A 15244-nucleotide genomic window follows, 5' to 3' on the forward strand; every position below is an offset into this window, starting at 1 on the left:
ATCTTTCAGGTCCATGGTTACGTCCAACCCCAACACCAGACATGGTGTTGAGGTCCACCGCCCTGGCCAGGATGACAGACGCAGAAAAAAGCGTCAAGTCCCTGGTCACCGATGAAAATTTGAGGCTATCTGGCCTCCTGGCTCCTCGTCATGAAACAAGAGGTCATGTGGTAGCAGATGCCATTGTCGAGGGGGATCCCGAGCAGCAACCCCCCGCGTCCCCTCCTCGAAGGAGGCCGACGGGGGTTACAATCAGGGAACCCACGTGCAATCCTCCCGCAGAAAGGCCTTCTGCACCCCAAGGCAAAGGGAAACAAAAGGCAAAAGAGTCTATTGTGGACTTGGGGGAATCCTCCGATGAAAACGGTACAGTTATTTCGCTTTTAAATAGCTTGCCAATTCCCTGTCACTTGTTTGACGGGGAGGGCAACTTTACGTATACGCCAAATCTAGGGTCAGACTTTTTCGTGCCAGATAGTGAGTGTGTGACTAATAGAGTCAATAGTATAGCGACCAGTAGTTGTAGCTCGGGTATTAAACTTTGTGACACCTTTTCAGTTTTATCACGAGTTTTTACCTACCTTTGTCTTATCATTTGCGTATGTTTATTTGTATGCAGATATGGCTACTCCCAACGTCTTTGATTTATATCAGACTGAGGAGGAAGTAGAAGTCCCTCTGGTTCGGCCAAAGACGTCCAGGAGGCATAACGGCGAATCGAGCCAAGGTCCTCCTGCCAAGAAGGGTCGAACAGAAGATCCTCCTAAGGACACGCCAACTGGGCAAACTCCTTCCCAACCTTCGGTTCCTGCTGAGAAGGAAACCCCGCCTGCGACGACGAACCCTCAACCTGCAGCCGCTAAAGAACAAACCAAGCGGGACGAAGACCTCGGGGCCAAACTCTCGAACTGTGCCCTGCAAGCAGCCAAGGACTGCCTCGCACACATCGTGAGGTACGACCGTTGCGAGGATGCAATGGTTGAGGCAGGGAATATGGGGGTCTACCAAATTCTAAACAGGGCCCTAAACGAAATGGCCAGCGTAAGCATTTCTTATCTCTTTGGCTTCTGTCTTCTATTCTTTGCAACAGATTCTAACTTTATCCTTTGCCCACAGGCTTTGCTGACTGCAACTACTGCTCGTACCCGCGCCCAAGCCACCATCGACCAGGCTCGGGCAAAGGCCATCGAGAGGTACCAGGCGAAAGCTGCTGAGGAGCTCCAGGCTGCAGAGGCCAGGCATGCGAGGGAGTTGGAAGCGGTCACCCAGCAGAAGGATGCTGCGGTGGCCAAGCTGGCGGAGGTTGAAGCTTCCAAGGCAGTCATGAGGAAACAGAGGGAGGAGTATCAGGAGGCCATCCGAGTCCAATATCATGAATGCAAGAGACTCAACGAGGAGGCTCTTGCCATGGACAAGGCCATGGCTACTCTTGAGAGCCAAGTAGAGCAGCTGAAGCTTTCCAATGCCAAAGATCTGGAAAGGTACAAGAATGCGACGCTCCGGTGTTTTTACGACTTCTAGAAACACAACCAGGGCGCCAACTTCGACTACCTTCCAGAAGATGCCAGGAATGCTGAGTTGGCCCGCTGCACTGCTCGATTGGCTGAAGAAGAGGCAAGAGCAAGGATCCCTACTTCCCCAAGCATTGTTGGCGCAGAGGAAGAAGGAGTTGTTGAGGATGCGACCAATCAGAACGCTGATAAAGATCCTCCTGCTCCTAATGCCTCTTAAACTTTTATTTTTTCTTTCCTTAATTACACGACCCACAGGTCGTGATGTAAAGACTATATCTTTTTTGAATTTGCTGCATGGGCAGCAAACTTTCCTTTTATTTGAACAGTTACATCCAAGCAGTGATGCTTGCGGTGTAAAAGATTACATTATAGTGTTATAATATTTTCATTTACTATAACATCTGTCTGTATGACCGAACTTAGCATAGTACTTTGGCTTGATTTAACAAAATATAAATTTTGAAAAATACTCTAAGTACCTTAGCATGCTTTCACTTATTTTTTTCATGTGTTTACATACCTCATGGTACGCTTTGCTATCAATGTGCCTTATATGCCCCCCAAGTGATCGAGGAGCTTTAGGTCCTTGGTCACTTGCCTTGACCATAACCTGTTCGAACATTACTGCTCGTTGCAAAATTCAATACTTGTAATACAGCAAAACAAAACACGTAATGAACAAATACTTGTAAAAATAAATTTACAAAGGTTGGCAAGAATGACTGACTGCGCACAGTCCCTTATAATCTCGTATTAAAAATGGACTAAACATGTCTTTACGAGTGATCCTTAAAAAAGGATCTTACATATATAAGCGATTAGCCATACAACGTGGCTAACCCTTTTTGCGAAACTTGTAAAAAGTAAAATTTAATACAAGTCAGTCCCTTAAAAAGGATTGTTCACTGATAATACTTGCGCAGGTGTTCTCCATTCCAATAACGTGGAACGAGATCTCCGTTTAGGCGTGCAAGTTTGTAGGTGCCCGGATGAAGGACTTCTTCAATCTGGTAAGGTCCTTCCCAATTAGGTCTGAGTACTCCAGCAGTGGGGTCGCAGGTATTTAAGAAAACTCGTCGTAGCACCAAGTCACCGACGTTGAATTTTCTTTCTTTTACTTTTGAGTTAAAGTACCGGGCGACCTTTTGCTGGTACGCAGCAACTCGGAGTTGGGCCTTCTCCCGTATCTCGTCAATTGAGTCTAGGGTCTCCATCATCAGTTGGCTATTTTGGTCCTGGTCGTATGTTATGCGTCGATGTGAGGGGGGATCTAACTCGACAGGTAACAAAGCCTCATATCCGTAGGCTAAGGAAAATGGGGTATGACCTATTGCTGTTCGGTGAGACGTTCTATACAACCAGAGGACTTCAGGCAGCTGCTCTGGCCATGCTCCTTTAGCGTCTTCAAGCCTCTTCTTCAGGGTGTCCTTAAGAGTTTTATTCACGGCCTCGACCTGCCCGTTTGCTTGGGGATGCATAACTGATGAAAATCTTTTAATAACTCTGTGCCTTTCACAGAAGTCGGTGAATAAGTCACTGTCAAATTGGGTTATGTTGTCTAAAACGATCTTTCGGGGCAAACCATACCGGCAAACAATGTTCTTGATGACAAAGTCAAGAACTTTCTTGGTCATTATGGTAGTGAGTGGTTCAGCCTCGGCCCATTTGGTGAAGTAGTCGACTGCCACAACTACGTACTTTACCCCACCTTTTCCTGTGGGCAGGGATCCAATCAAATCTATCCCCCATACCGCAAAAGGCCACGGACTTTGCATCTGTTTCAACTCGTTTGGAGCTGCTCGTGGAATTTTGGAGAACCTTTGACATTTATCACACCTTCATACGAACTCCATTGAATCTTCGTTCATAGTTGGCCAGAAGTAGCCTTGTCTTAGAATCTTCTTTGCCAAACTCTGCCCCCCAGCGCGATCCCCGCAGAAGCCTTCATGCACCTCTTTCATGAGTTCCTTTGCTTTTTCTGGCGTAACGCATCTGAGAGGTGGCATGGAATATCCTCTTCGGTACATAATACCATCGACCAGTATGTACCTAGCAGCCTGCCTTTGTAGCGTTCTGGCTTTATTTCTATCTGTTGGTAGCACACCGTTTGTCCGATACTCCAAGTAAGGTGCCATCAACGTATCCTCCATTCGAATTTCCATACTGGTTTCAACCACTTGTATGCTTGGCTCACTCAATCTTTCTACTGGCACAATGCTTAAAGTGTCAGCATCTTTTGCGCTCGCGAGTTTGGCTAAGGCATCTGCATTCGAATTCTGATCCCGCGGTATTTGCTGGAGGGTATACTTCGTGAACTGGGCTAGTAGGTCCTTAGTCTTATTCAAGTAGGCCACCATTTTTAAGCCTCACACTTGATATTCCCCTAGAACTTGATTCACCACCAGCTGTGAGTCACTGTAAATATCAAGCGTCTTTATGCTCATGTCTTTCGCCATTCTCAATCCAGCGAGGAGTGCTTCGTATTCGGCTTCATTATTTGACGCGCTGAAGTCGAACCTGATGGCGCAGTGAAATCGATGCCCTTCCGGTGTTATCAATATCACTCCCGCTCCTGCGTGGGCTTTGTTGGATGACCCATCCGTGAATAACTTCCACGAAGGAGCTTTCTCTTAAGGCTCAGGCGCATTAGGCGGTTCGCACTGGTCGCAGTCTGGGAGTTCTGGGAACTCTGCAATAAGATCAGCCAAGACTTGTCCCTTTACTGCTGCTCGCGGTGAATATGTTATATCGAACTGCCCTAGTTCGACTGCCCATTTTAATAATTGTTCAGCCGCCTCTGGTTTTTGAAGGACTTGTCGAAGGGGCCGGTCAGTTAAAACTGTGATAGGATGGGCTTGGAAGTAAGGGCGCAGCTTCCTTGAGGCCAGGATTAAGCAATATGCTAACCTTTCAATGGGTGGATATCTCAGTTCTGCCCCGATCAGCCTCTTGCTAACATAGTAGACCGCTTTTTGTATGCCTTCCTCCTCTCGTACCAGTACCGCGCTAGCAGCAACTTCAGTGATTGCCAGGTAAATAAACAAAGTTTCTCCTTCGATTGGCTTTGATAAAATGGGAGGTTGTGCCATATGGGTTTTCAAGGCCTGGAAAGCTTGCTCGCAGTCTCCTGTCCATTCAAACTTCTTATTGCCCCTAAGTAGATTGAAGAAAGGGACGCATTTGTCTGTTGACTTTGAAATAAATCTACTTAGGGCTGCGATTCTCCCGGTTAAACTTTGTACATCGTTGATCCTTTCTGGTGATTTCATGTCGATCAGGGCTTTTATTTTGTCGGGGTTGGCCTCGATTCCTCTTGAATTTACAATGAACCCCAAAAACTTCCCTGATCCAACTCTGAAGGAACATTTTAGGGGATTTAACTTCATCTAGTATTCGTTCAATACATCAAAGCACTCTTGTAAATCCTTCACATGTCCTTCTGCCTTCTTAGACTTTACCAGCATGTCGTCTACGTATACCTCCATGTTTATCCCGATCAATTCTTTAAACATGTGGTTAACTAACCGCTGGTAAGTCGCACCTGCGTTTTTCAGTCCGAAGGGCATTACTTTGTAACAGTATAAGCCCGTATCGGTCCGAAAGCTGGTGTGATCCTCTTCAGGGGGATGCCTGCTAATCTGGTTGTAGCCCGAGTATGCATCCATGAAGGAGAGGATCTCGTGTCCTGCAGTAGCATCGACCAGCTGGTCGATTCTTGGGAGTGGGAAGCAATCCTTTGGGCAGGCTTTATTGAGGTCTGTAAAATCCACGCAGGTTCGCCATTTGCCGTTAGGCTTGGGAACTAGCACTAGATTGGAGACCCACGATGGATAAAATGCCACCCTGATGAACCCATTCTCCTTTAATCTTTCAACTTCTTCTTTTAAGGCTCTCGATCGATCCTTATCGAGCAGCCTTCTTTTTTGTTGCACGGGTGGAAAATTCTTGTCTATGTTCAGGACATGGCTGATAACTGCAGGGTCTATCCCAGCCATGTCTATGTGCGACCAGGCAAAAACCTCTTGGTTCTTTCGCAAAAATTCCACCAGTACGTGCTTCGTGGGCTGTTCTAAGATTTTCCCGACCTTTACGACTCTGGTCGGGTCTTTTTCGTCGAGTTGGACCTCTTCCAAGTCCTAGATGGGTCCAATGTTTTCTTCAAAATCCCCAAAGCAAGGATCTAGATCTCTATCCTCACTTTGGGCAACACCCTATTTGGTGACTTCATCACCGGATTGGACTTGTGTATCGATCGCCATCTGCAACTTATCTGAGGTAGTGCTCTTTGATGTTCCCTTTTTCTCCTTTGTGATTGAGGCATTGTAGCACTCTCTGGCTTCCCTCTGGTTCCCCAACACACGTCCTACCCCTGCGTCTGTCGGGAACATCATGGCTAAGTGCCACATAGAGATGACGGCCCGTAGATCAACCAGTATAGGCCTCCCAATGACGGCATTGTACGCCGAAGGACAATCGACTAGTACAAAAGTAGCGAGTAATGTCCTGGTAACAGGTGCTGTACCTGTCGTCACTGGTAGTCTGATCGATCCGGCGGGGGCGAGTCCCTCACCAGAGAAGCCGTATATTGTTTGGTTGCACGGCTCCAGGTCCTTAACAGACAATTTCATGCGTTTCAGCGAAGATTTATACAGGATATTCACCGAACTTCCTGTATCGACCATCACTCTCTTCACCATCATGTTGGCCATTTGGATATCCACGACCAGCGGATCGAAATGTGTGAACCGGACATGCTGGGCATCGCTATCAGAGAAGGTTATCTCACCCTCTTCTGATCGAGCCTTTTTAGGCGCGCGGTCCTCCACAATCATCATCTCGATGTCCTGGTCGTGGCGCAGAGTCCGAGCGTATCGTTCCCTGGCCTTTCCGCTATTTCCCGCGAGGTGCGAGCCTCTACAAATGGTTAACAGTGTGCCAGTCACAGGGGCAGGCTGCAAAGGTGGCGAGCGTTGGCGCGTGGGCGCTTGCTCGTTGCCACCTGAAGCTTCTCGTTGGGAATTTCTCGAGGCCCGTACGTATCTTCTCAAGTGTCCTTGTCTAATAAGGAACTCGATTTCGTCTTTTAACTGGTTGCATTCGTTGGTGTCATGTCCGTAGTCGTTATGATAACGACAGAACTTGGTGGTTTCTCTTTTCGAAATATCCTTTCGAATGGGGGCAGGCTTCTTATAAGGCACACTGGAACTCGTGGCCTGATAAACCTCTTCCCGAGACTCAACTAGGGCAGTGTAGTTAGTGAACCAAGGTTCATAACGATTACCCTTGGCTCGTTTGTTGTCGGAGGTGGAAGGCTCATTGTGTGGCTGTTTTCCACCATTCTTGCCATTGCCGTTACCGTTCCTGTTGCCTTTGTCGTTGCCATTAGGTTTGGACCCATTGGCGGCTTTGGCGGGCTCGGCTGCTTTCTTATCCTTGCCTGAAGGCTTTCCATCGTCGGCAATGGCATCTTCGAGCTTGATGTACCGATCAGCCCCGTCCAAGAATTCCTGGGTAGTTCTAACTCCATATTTGCGGAGGCTCTTCCAGAGGGGGGAGGGACGCCTAACCCCTGCGGTTATGGCCATCATTTTTCCTTCGTCCCCCACTATTTTCGCTCTAGCTGCTGCTGGCATAAAGCGCTGGATGTAGTCCTTCAGTGATTCTTTATCCTGCTGGCGAATTTCAACCAGCTAGTTTGCCTCGGTCGGATGCACAGGACCTGCATAGAACTATCCGTAAAACTCCCTTACGAACATCTCCCAGGAAACTATGCTTGCAGGAGGGAACTTAAAAAACCACTCCTGCGCGGCATCAGAAAGTGTTGCAGGGAAGATCCTACACTGAGCGTCTTCAAACACTTTCTGAATGTCCATTTGTATCTCAAACTTATTAATGTGAGATACTGGGTCACAGTACCCATCAAAGTTCGGAAGCGTAGGCATTTTAAACTTGCTAGGAGTCTCTGCCATAGCTATCCTCTGGACGAAAGGAGTGCCTTTCCTCCTGTCGTGGTCGATATGAGATGTTCTTCCCCCGACCAGCTGTTGTACTGCTTGGTTGAGGGCATCTATCTGGGCCTGTACAGCGACAGGAATCGCTGTGGCCTCTGTTGCTGGGGGAATGTTCTCGCCATGTCGCTCGCGGCGATCGTTGAGTACATCTCTCAAGTCCTCATCTCTTCTCCATTACTCGCTAGCTCCGAGCCGGTTGAAGACATTATTTTGCCTGGGCTGCCCCCCAGCATCCCATCTATTGGGTTGGTCATCTTGAGGTATCTAGCTCCTGCCTCCACCTCTTCCTTCATTCCTCCGACCGGCATTTCCTTTGCCTGAGTCGGCTTCATTATACCCATGGCCATCTCTGAATCTTGATTGGCTATGGTGGGATCGACTGTTCCCTCAATTTCCATCCCGGGCTGAAGCGTCCCGAGCGTTAGAGGGTGGCCTGCGCTATTCGTTATGTCCCCGTGCATTATCATGCCGTGGGGGACCCCGGACCGCAGAGCCTAACTCCGAGTTCCTCCTATTACCAGGAGGATACTGACCTCTGTTCGGTAGATTCGGCTCGTCTCCCCTATGGCGTCTAGGACTGCGAGGCTGATGCTCGATCCTATTCTGCCTCTGATGTGGGGGATTGCCGCAAACATCTTGGGATGGAGGTTGTGCCTCAGGGTCCAGTGGGACATCGTCATGGGGCACCTGAGGCTGTTCGGGCCTTTGCGGGCTCGAGGGTTGGATAGGTGGGCTAGGATTAGGACCCCTTTGCGTTGGTCCATTTGCTGGTTGATTAGGCTGTGAGGCAGGTGCAGCCTGATTCCTGGCCAATTGTAAGGCTGCCTCGAGGGCTACCATGGCTTCACTCTGGTGACGGTCCATCTCCGCTTGCCTCTCACTTAACTCTGCGCGCTGCCGTTCGATTTCTTGCTGCTGCCGCGCCATGATTTCAGCAGCACTTTCTTGGCCGGCCCTCAGATTAGCCAGCTCTTCATGCAACGCCCCCAGGGTATTCTTCAGCGTCGCGTCATCCATCTTTTTCTCCTCAAATTCCAAATGCGGCTCATCCTCAGCCACGCTTGCAGGAGGAGGAGGAGGAGGCAGGTTTGATGGTGCAGCGGTGGCCGTCTGTCCAGTTTTCCTTGCAGTTTTTGCCATTGGTTTTTTCAACGATGATATATCAAGCTCTCAATGAAAGCACCAGAATGTTGACCCTGATTTTGGGCAACTGACACGGAGTCAAAATACACTTGACGTGGATGAATGCGTTGAAAAGAACGTAATAGCGAAAATAATAAGAACACGAAATTTTATAGTGGTTCGGCCCCAGGATCTGGTAATAACCTACGTCCACTTAGATTGTTATTGATGTGAGAATCAAAGGAGCGATCAAAGAACTAGGGTTCAATGAGTTTCACTAACCTCTGAAGAACAATACAATATATCAGATAGAATTACTCTATTCTCAAATAATTCGAAAGCCAAAAGTCCCTTCCTTGAGCTATCTTTCTCTATTTATAGGCTCAAGGGGGATTACATGAATTTGTTACAGATATTCTCTCCTAAAGAATCGGATACTCAGGAGATTTTGGGAGTCAATTTCGGGATTTAGAAAGATCTTTATTGAAACATCACGTTGCATGCGGAACCATCGACCAGACTGGTCGCAGGTAAGACTAGGCCGCCTATTGCTTATGCTACGTATTTTGGTCGATGTCCTAGCAGAGTCCCTCCAAGTGTCAGCCACGTGTCCGGGAATAACTTGCCACGTCACCTATGCCAGGATTTTGGATAACAGTCATCCTTGGCATCTGAGCTAGCAATTGGGCTAACACCAACACTTCATAATCATGGTTTAAGGCCCGTGCATACCTATTCTGCGAGACTCGAGATGTGCCCCCCAAATGGGGTCCTCCAGAGATGGTCCTGTTGGAAAAACATTTAGAGCACGCAGCGAAATTTGCATGGTGGGCCGTTATTTTAGGAAACAACAAAAATAAAAATAAAAATCATCACTCATATAAACAGTTTATATGAACAAGAAAACATCCAGAAATATTAACATACAATATTATTAATCATGCAACAAATATATAAATATATAATATATTTATATATAACATATAAACACAAAAAATTCAAGAACATGAACAATTACCTCTTGAAGCCTATCAAGTGTCCTTGAGTCTTTTTATATATTATTCGATCTTCCTATCCAAAACTTTGAGTACTCAAACCACGATCCTCCAGAGTGTTCTCTACACCTCAAGATGTGTGTGGGCACATAGAGAACATGGGTTTGTATTTTCGGAATCACAAGTATTTCTCAACACATGAGAACTTGGATTATGGTCTGAGAATGGCTAGAATGAAGAATAAGAAGAAAGAGTTTTGTCTGACAAAAAACTCTAAGAACTATTCTGAATTATGTATTGTGTTGTATTGTTGTGTGTGTTCTCTTCTTCTTCTATATCATATATATAGAGATTTATATTAACATATTATTCCTAATAATAATAGTAATATAATAATAATATCATAATGATTATAGTATTTGATTTAGGTAAATATCTAACTTACCAAATTTGAAAAAACTATTTTCAAATTATTAAATAATTAAATAAATAAAATAAAAACAACATTGATATAATATCATTGTAGTCATACATGCATGGCACAGCCCTTGGACTGTGTCATGCGTGGACTGCAATATCCTTTTCACGGATATTTTATTTTCCTTTTATTTAATTATTTAACTAAAATCCATCTTACACAAAATAAGGTATTTATCTTTTTAAGGAAAAGATGACAACCATATTTCAAAATTTAAATTTTAAATTCAAAATTCAAATTGATGATCATAATTATCATCATCTTTTTGAAATTTAATAAATCAAAAATTATTTTTGACTTACCAATTTTATTTTCTCACACTCAAATAAAATAATTAATTAATTTATTTATATATATATATGTATTTCGAAATTTACATATTTAAATTAATAAATATATTTTCAAAAATTAATAATTAATTCCAAATTAATTCTTCAACCTCAATTATCATATAATTGTATACTTGACTCGAAGAATAAAATTCTTCTCAAATTCCCAAATTACAAATATACCCTTGTATCAACTCTTACCTAGATATGGTGTTGATAGAGCCACCATGGGGACCTATGGACCTATAATATCAAGCTCCAATAAATATTATATTATTAATCAAAGCTCTTTGATTAAATAATCATATTTATTAATCTCATGATTACTCCACTATAAATATGAGATTGAACTCTTGATAATTACAGACATATATTTACTGAGTGCTTTGTTAAAGAATAAAATGTCCATTGATATAATCATTACATACAACATTAATCCTCTATGAATGGTTCATAATTAAAAGGGAATACAATGACCATTTTACCTTTTTAGCTATATCTTGTTCCTAGAGTACCATTGACTTTAATAGTGAAGGTTGTGTCAAAACAAGTTTGTGACGTAAGCACTCATAACATTTTCAGTTCCAAAAACTAACCCAATAGAGAATCATTATTCAATCTATAAGAAGGTATAGAATTTATATTTATTAAACTACGTCCGCAGCCATATACATCATTGAGTCCCCAAAACAATTGTTCTTAGCCCGATCATTCTGACAAACCTTAACGCATGAATCGAAGGATCAGATGACATATATAGGAGTTCATAGCAACCTTAGGGTTAAGATCATCGTGTATATGATCATCATTTGATGTGTTTGATTAATACTTTGAAACGATGTTTAAACAAGTATTAACAAATCACATCTTGTCCAGTTCTACATACTCTCAGCATGCAAAGTCCCTCCACTAAAGTGTCTTACTACACTAGTAACTCGGATCTAGGTCACATGTATTAATAATACTAGTGGACCATACTAGCAGCAATTAATCTAAAGATTCCATAACTTTATTTTACTGCGAACTGTTTTAAGTTTATTATCTTAATCTCAATCCTCTCATACCAATATGAGATTAAGACCACATAGATAAACTTTGGAATTTTATGATATTCACTTAATATTATCAATATAATATCAGACATAGTTTATATAAATATAATAATTCAATTCAATTATTTAAAGCAAATTGAGGCATCCCTATAAACATTTGTCAACTACAATTGCTTTAAAGCAAATTGAGGCATCTCTATCAATATGCCAACTACTATTGTCAATTACAATAGTTTATAAACATTTGTCAACTACAATTGCTTTAAAGAAAATTGAGGCATCTCTATCAATACGTCAATCACATTCTCTTGACTGACTCTGTCTAACAAAGTCTTTGTCACAGTTTTGTAAGAACTATTTTGAAGTCATTTTCAAGATCATTACATCAATTATGTAAAATTGTCTTGTATTAAATGATACTTCATTTCATGTGCTTTACCCTCTCATGATTTCTAGTTCTTCTAGAATAGTTGTATCTCCATTGCTTTCGCAATGAGATACTTGTTGTTTATTATAGTCTGAAACTCTTTCAAGAATGACAAAGAACTCAACTAAATCAAATAGCATATTCAACTGCTCACCGTTGTTACATTTCAACTTTTGTGGTGAAACATATAAATCTGAAATGTCTAACACGTTTCTAGATTAAAGTGTCTGCTCCACGGTTATGGAAGCTGATTTTGTTATCAATCTTTGCAGATTTAAAGTCAGTTCATCCTTTGGGATTTTAGGTCTCTACCTAAATGCACATACATATAATCTTTATTTTATTCAAGATACTCAAAATTAAGTCCTTATAATTATTCAATGACTCAATCCATAATGGATTGACAAATGCTAACTATTCCCACCATTTAACAAAAGTTAATACGAAAATATAACATTCGATACATTAAATAGTCTATCACTGAGTTTTAGGAATAACTGTCTTATGTCCACTTTTCTAGTAAAAGAATAAATGAACATTTATTATTTAGATAATACATTCTCCTTACTGGGAAGTCAAAAAAAATTTCTTGAATTTTGTAAACTAAAGCATTTAAGGGCTTGATTGATAACGAATCTAAATCAGATTTTATCCTTTCAAAAACAAAAATAAGGTGGGTCTCATCATAATACTTGATTGGTTCTTTATTTTCAAAAAGCAAATCCAAATTCCTATCGTAATTTTACACTACAAGATTGAAAATGATTTTTTCACGATTTCTCCCCTTCCAAATATTACATCCCAAAACTTCTTCTCTATATTGTGTTTTCCTATTTTTCTTCATCAAACTTCAGATAACAATAAAATGATGTTCATGTGATTGCAGTCCAATAACACTCTTCTTCTACGATGCCAACTTAGGATTCTAGATCACTGCCAAGATAAGATGTTTGACAAAGAACGACATGAAGACCATGCCAATTGTCGAATCTCTCCCATTCTCTCAATCTGCCTTTTCAGGTACCAATACTCTTTAATTTATAATATAAGTCCTTTAAATTATAGTGTTTAGTGATTTTCTCATTGGGTTGTCAATGATTTCATATTTTTTTCTTGAACATGTTTTAATTTTTTGTTTATTGGTGTTATTAGTCGTTGTTTTCTTGATCTGGGTATTTTGATTTTTCTATAACTATTAAGGTTTCAGACCTTTTGTTTTTTATTCTTTGTTATAGTTGTGATCTGTGTAAGTTCTTTCAGATCCTAGGAAATTCTTTACCATAAGTCATCCTCATATGTAATAATTAAAGATTCAAATACACATTCACTACAGTTGTTATAAATTAAACAGAGATTTTTTTTGTGATCATTCTATACTTGTGTAGTCAGAATACTAGAAAATGAAATCAAAATGTAGTGCCTAATATGACTCATCATTTATGTGCTATGAATTTCATGAGAACCTTGCATATCATTTGCTTAAAAACTTATTAAAGTGTGAGTTAAATTATGTATATAAATCTGAAAGAGAATAAAAGAAAAATGGCATGAAAATTGTAGGAGAAGGAAATAAAACACATAAAAGACATATGTATATATGTAAGTAACATCCCATCAGAACTTAGTTTCACTTCTCTTATGGTCTTCAAAAATAGGACTTTTATTAGGGCTTTTAAGAGGTGTAGATTAAATATGTGTTTAATGCGTACTAGGTTTGAATGATATTTTTTCTGCCAATGTACTCATTTGTCTGTAACCAATATTAGAACATCTAGTACCCTTTGTTTTAAGTTGTTGTTAGTTATTTTTTGTGCTTTGGTTAGTTTTATTCAATGGATGATTTTAGTACAAACAAAAAAGAAGAAGGGTGTTGTAAATGCTATTGTTCTTATTGTGAGCATCATATATTAATTCTAGTTATTGTGATACATCATGTTTGGGATAATATAGAAGCACAACATTGTTTAAAAAATAAGCAGTGCATTGTTTTTGAAGGGCCTTAGAAATTAAGTATACATGTATATATTGTTTTGCTCATGTAAAAAATTTAACCATGTTTATTGGAGATATGAGTAAACTGAGTTATAGCTTAACTCTCTGTTTCTGAAATATATATAAGTAGTTATGATTAAAGAACTTATGTAGAAGATGAGATTAGAACATATGGCTTCTCTGCTATTACTCTTAAGATTTGTTTCATTGTTCATCTTTTAGTCTAATTCAACTCTATTCATGAATAGTAAAATAAAGTCGTCAGACACAAACATTTTCAGTGTTGAATCTCTTTATAATTATTAACAATCATTTACTTATCATATCAGATGATGCCTTTTGTGTTTGTGAATTTGTTTTCAATCTAATCTCTTATGGTGTTGAATCCAATTTAACAATCATATAAGTAGTTTATGATTAGAGTAAACAGAAAGAATTGGAGAAATTCTTTTGTAGGAAAGTGATCTTTCTTTTCATGGTGTTTTAGCTTTGCTTTTTTTTTTTTTATGTAGTTTGATCATTTTAAGTCCGGAAATTATTTGACTTTTATGGAAACTATGAACTTTTAGAGCAATTATTAGTTTCATATGGTGATTATTTCTAACATTATGAGAACTTGAATTGATTTATATGATGATTAGAGAAGGATTTTGTAGTGATTATTTATTTGATGCTTTTCATTTCACTGTATTTTTTAAGTCTTAATCAATAGTCTTTGCTCTATGCGTTGGGATGTAAAGGCTAAAGTGAGTGGCCTAATACATACTCACCAAACCAAAATGTAACTGTACTCAAACAAGGAACCAATTTTTACCACTGCGACGTCGGCAACCAAAGAGAGTGTTTGGTATCTTATCAGCTATGCAACCACCTTAGGTTTTTGTACCCCATTCTTCTATTAGTTTTAATTTGAATTATAAGGCAAAAATCACCCATTGCTTTTACTTGATTACTGTAGAGCATATTTTCCATGTGCACTCTCTTTCTCTTTGCATAATTCATATGCTGGAAGTTGTAGAACTAAATTAATTGAACTCAATTGTATAAATTCTATTTCACCAATTAAAGCATGGGTTCTTTGTTATATTTTTCTTCATCTTTTTTAGAATCAATCGATCAATTTAATTCATGCAACTAATTCAAGCACTTGAGATTCATTTGCATGTGTTTCAATTAAAATTATTTTGTTATTTTTGTTTTCATGGTTTTATTTTTGTATATTCAATTGGAGTTAGTTTTGGTCTGGTTGTGAATCTTGCAAGAATGAAGAAATGTATTTAATAAAGTGCATAATAGGTATTTAGTTTATAATGTACATCAGCTC

General features: G+C 40.6%; 1 long non-coding RNA gene across 1 annotated transcript; it reads left to right on the plus strand.

Annotated features, from left to right (window-relative positions):
• Window positions 1-12750: 12750 nt before the first annotated feature.
• Window positions 12751-15010, plus strand: LOC133789991 (uncharacterized). Its single transcript, XR_009873834.1, has 2 exons — window positions 12751-12948; window positions 14620-15010. It is a non-coding gene; the product is annotated as an uncharacterized LOC133789991 (long non-coding RNA).
• Window positions 15011-15244: the final 234 nt, after the last annotated feature.

The sequence above is a fragment of the Humulus lupulus genome, chromosome 7 (genome assembly GCF_963169125.1).
Source record: "Humulus lupulus chromosome 7, drHumLupu1.1, whole genome shotgun sequence".
NCBI lineage: Eukaryota > Viridiplantae > Streptophyta > Magnoliopsida > Rosales > Cannabaceae > Humulus > Humulus lupulus.